We start from the raw sequence: 5,000 nt of genomic DNA on the forward strand, positions 1-5,000 counted from the left end.
AGCCAGCGAGCGGATGACATAATGGAGACTACAAAAAAAGTAAGTCCGCATGACATTGTTTGCCAGGGTGGTAAAAAGAGGGGGGAGATTTAAAGCGCCATTGTTGCCAAATAGAAATACCAGAGATGGGGCCCGCACAAAAGAGCAAGCGTTGCTGGAACGTGACAACTCAGCAATTAAGAATCATGTCATCTGCTTGTCAAACAAACACGTACCCCCACAACACCGCACCACACCGCACCGAGAGCCACCCTCAGCCTTTAGCTCAACACAAGAGGTGGGCAATGAAACAGGCAAAAAGTGGAGGAAAAGAACATGAAAAAGACATGACACACGAAAAACTTGTGCCTACAACTCACAGGCCAGGGCCAAGTCATCTTACAACAATGTTCATGGGATGTTTTTTTCCCTAATTTTCACTATTCTATCATTTACACCTGTTTTATGGCTAAATTCAGACTTCATATTTTTTATAAAACCACCCAATTCAAACACTAATAATGTTTTAAAGACCGAAAGGCGAGTTTCAGCTGGGCCTAGCCTAGCCTAGTATGCCATCCCTCCCTCTCTCTCCTGGCCTGGCCTTTTTGTCGGGGAGCAGAGCTGAAGATCTTCCCACGGGACTCGGCTGCGACGCTGCTGGTTTACGGGCCCTCAGAGATGAGTGAGGGGTTGGGTTTGGGGGGGAAGAAAAAACCTGCTCTGCTGGCCGATGAGCACACTGAAAAGGCTCCTAAAACAAATCAACGAGACGCCTTTAATCGGGCCGGGCAGCGGTTTACTCAGAGTGGCAGCGAGGCGGCGGAAGGGGCCAGGTTCACACACTCATGCTCAGGGGCCTGTGAAAGATTATTCCCGGCGGCGGAGGCAGCGGCGGCGGCAGAGGCCGAGACCCGCAGAAGTTCCGCACCACACCACAACACAACACCCAACCACCACCCCATCCTACCCTACCACAACCCGTCCCATCCCACCCCATCCCACCCCATCCTCCCCAACCCCCCTGCTGACCCCATAGCCACTAAGAAAGACTTGACCCGTCGTCACTCTGCACGTTCCCTCGGTTAGCCGCGGACAATGACGCCTTTCACACACCTTTCACACAGCTATTTTGGGGGCCCGCTGCTCGCTGACGGCCATGCAACTTTAAGCTAACGCTAACAAAACCCACTAGCGCTGCAGCAACAGCAACGCAGTTTAGCCCTCTCAGCAAATGTCTGAGTGGATGCATCACCACACCACACTGCTATCTCGCTTACGAGACAAAAATGTGCGATTTCTTTAGTCTCTCTCTTTACTCCATTTCAAGTGAGGGAAGAAAAAAAAACAAAACGGACTAAATGACAGTTTGTTGTCGATGATTGATTGGAGGTTTTTTTTTGTTTATTTTGAAGGGCCGCAGTTGTGCTACTTCAGTTCTGACCTCGTAGCGTAGGGGGTGTGAGGGAGTACAAGGTTGCTCATTCCACAGCGACCGCCTGTGTGTGTGTGTGTGTGGGGGGGGGGGGGGAAAAAATATTCTTGGAATGGCCCGGCAATGACCTCCCTCCTCCCGCAACTGTAAAGAGTTCCTTCAAGGTGAATTAGATACCTTGACCCCGTCACCGTGGCATTAGCTCCCTTTCAAACCCAGCTGCGACCTCGCCTAAGCATGGCTGTTGACCCCCCCCTCACCCCCAGCCATCTCTGCACCCCTCCCCCACCCCCCGCTGGGTCCATTTGCCACTGTGTCACTGGGGGCCGGGTCTTAGTTTCCCACTAAACGCCCTCGTGATTATGGATAAAGCCTCACCGAGGGAGGGGGGCCAGCGTGGCGAGGCGAGCTGATGGATCAGCCACTTACTGCTACAAGCGTCGTCTTTCTTTTTTCTTTTTTCTTCTACCCCCCCACCCCCCACCACTTCTCTTCTCCTCTCTCTTCTTCTCTTTTTGACAAAACTCGCTGACATTTAGGGTGTGTGGGGAGTTAGGGTAGGGGTGGGTGGGTGGAGAGGGGGGATGTGTTGGTTGGTGGATAAAGCCGCCCCAGGGCCTCAATGGGAAGTTAATGTACTTAAACTATGAGCTGCGGCGAGGTGCGGCTTGGTGTGGATAGATGGCTGGTGATGTGGGTGACTGTAGGTGGTGCGTGTGTGTGTGTGTGTGTGTGTGTGTGTGTGTGTGTGTGTGTGTGTGTGTGTGTGTGTGTGTGTGTGTGTGTGTGTGTGTGTGTGTGTGTGTGTGTGTGTGTGCGTGCGGCTTGGTGTGGAGAGATGGCTGAGCATTTGGGGTGCTGATGATGTGATGTGATGCGGGCGACTGTAGGTGGTGCGCACGTGCGTGTGTGTGTGTGTGTGCGTGCGTGCCTGTGTGTGTGTGTGTATGTGTGTGTGACAGAGAGAGAGTGAGAGAGGGTGGGGGTGGTACATGATGGAAATGACCTATCATCCCCACGGGCACCATCGCTCTGACCTACAGTTTGACAAATATGAGGATAGATAGAGATTACTTCACACCTTGCGGCAATTCAACTGACAACACAGGGGGGAGAGAGAGATGGAGAGAGAGAGAGAGAGAGAGAGAGAGAGAGAGAGAGAGAGAGAGAGAGAGAGAGAGAGAGAGAGAGAGAGAGGGAGAAAAAGCATTATCCATTATATAACTGCTTGAATCAATGGACTACTCCTGCTTCCTGTTGCAGTAGTGTGTGTGTGTGTGTGTGTGTGTGTGTGTGTGTGTGTGTGTGTGTGTGTGTGTGTGTGTTTTTTTTTTTTGGGGGGGGGGGGGGGGGAGCGAGTGGTAATCTCCTTCTGTCTACTGGCTGACTCCACACAATTGCCACTTGAAAACATACATGCCTTTTCCATCGGAACTGAGGACCCAAAACAAAACAAAACGAAAACAAAACCAAAACCCGGCCTGCATGCCATTCCCTGCCATCAGCAGAAGAGACAAAAAACTTCATTGTAGACACAAGTGGTTGTAAGAGGAATTTACACACTGCTGAATTGATGACATTATTGCTCTCCATTGCTCACTCTGTTTGAAAAACAGACTTTTAGTAGACTTCAAAAATAAAATTGTAAAATAAAGAAAAATAAGAGTGTTTAACTTGGCTGATATATTTTGCTGTACTGTAGGCCTATATGATGCACGGTACTATTTTATAAATGACATTATAAATTAAAAATATCTATAATAAAGGAGCATATATCGCCTCAATTATATTACCGGTATAAACATAAAGGATTAAAAATATTTACAAATTTACCGGAAAAAAAAGAATCCCTGTTTAGGATTATCGTTAATGAAGCTATAGAACCTCATTATGCACACTTCCTTAATCTGAGCTCTAAATGAAACTAAACTAGTCAAAAGGCAGGGATTTTGCAACATCCAATTAGGATTGTATGCGTATGCGTGTGTGTATATGTATGTGTGTGTGTGTGTGTGCGTGTGTGTGTGTGTTGTCTTGAAACAGTTGCCGGCCGGATCAACCCACTTCCCACACTTGCTGGTACCCCAGTAAGATGCACTCATTGTGGGGTCTCCCCTACTCAGGCCCTTGGAGCATCGCTTCCCACCCCTCTTCCCAGAGTAATTAGTTCGTCATTTAGGCCTAATTCTCTCTTGTACGTACTAGTTGATCCAACAAACACATGCCACCTATTGTCTCTTGTCGTGCTACTGGGGCCAGTGAGAGAGAGGAAAGAAGAGCACTCTCAAGCGACTGACCTTGTTTTTTTGTGTGGCTTTTTTTTGGCTATGGTAATGTAATACATTAAAAACCCTAGGATGGCCATGCTTAACAGACTAAGCAACAGTAAAGCTGACGGTGGACTACATTTGCGCTGTCCTCATTGACATGTATCTTTTTCGTAAAAAAAAATCCACACACACACACACACACACAGACTTCTGCCCATCAATGCTGTGCCATGAGTATGATGTATCTATATAGGAAAACTTGTTTTTTTTAAATGTTAAAATTCATTTAGGTGGGTGAAGTGAGCATGTGTGTGTGTTGTGAGAGTGTCTGTGCATGTGATGTGTACGTGTATGTCCCCGTGTGTGTGTGTGTGTGTGTGTGTGTGTGTGTGTGTGTGTGTGTGTGTGTGTGTGTGTGTGTGTGTGTGTGTGTGTGTGTGTGTGTGTGTGTGTGTGTGTGTGTGTGTGTGTGCATGCGTGCGTGCATGTCCCCATGTGTGTATGTATGTGTGTGTGTGTGTGTGTGTGCGTGCATGTCCCCATGTGTGTATGTATGTGCATGTGTGTGCATGTGTGTGCGTGTATGTGTGTGTGTGCATGAGTGTGTGTGTGTGTCTGCGTGCATGCGTGCATGTCCCCATGTGTGTATGTATGTGCATGTGTGTGCATGTGTGTGCGTGTATGTGTGTGTGTGCATGAGTGTGTGTGTGTGTGTCTGCGTGCATGCGTGCATGTCCCCATGTGTGTATGTATGTGCGTGTGTGTATGCGTGCATGTCCCCATGTGTGTATGTATGTGTGTGTGTGTGTATGTGTGTGTATATATATGTTTGTGTGTGTGTGTGTTGAGCATGGGATGGGATGGGATGGGATGAGGAGGTTCTCACTGGGGACGGGGTGAAGGGCAGCTGGGCACTCCATCGCACGTCTGCTCATTTAAATACTGTGCCCTGAATCTGTCACATTATTTATTCGCCGTATGCACACTGTACGCTGCATCAACAACAAATTAAGTTGTAAATAAAAAAGACAATCGCCACCATTGTTTTGTTTGTGTGGTGTTGTGTTGTGCTGCCGGTTTGTTTGTTGTCCCCCCCCCCTCTCCTCAATCTTAACACCCCTCCACCCCCATCTTTCTGTCCTATAGTTTTAATTCACTCTCACCCGCATACTCCCATCCAACCCCTAGCCCCCCACCCCTCCTTGTTTTCCTTCCACCCAGTGCAACAGTTAAAATAGGGAGGGGGGGTCCGGTCTGGAAGGGGGGGTCGGGGGGGCTGGGAATCTGTCTGGTAGGATTTGTTCACTCAATCACTC

General features: G+C 48.6%; 1 protein-coding gene across 1 annotated transcript in view; it reads right to left on the reverse strand.

The window, feature by feature from the left end:
• Nucleotides 1-5,000, reverse strand: part of prox1a (prospero homeobox 1a) — a 50,387-nt gene that overhangs the window by 31,673 nt on the left and 13,714 nt on the right. The window lies entirely within an intron of this gene.

This window comes from Engraulis encrasicolus, chromosome 19 (genome assembly GCF_034702125.1).
Source record: "Engraulis encrasicolus isolate BLACKSEA-1 chromosome 19, IST_EnEncr_1.0, whole genome shotgun sequence".
NCBI classification, from domain to species: Eukaryota; Metazoa; Chordata; class Actinopteri; order Clupeiformes; family Engraulidae; genus Engraulis; species Engraulis encrasicolus.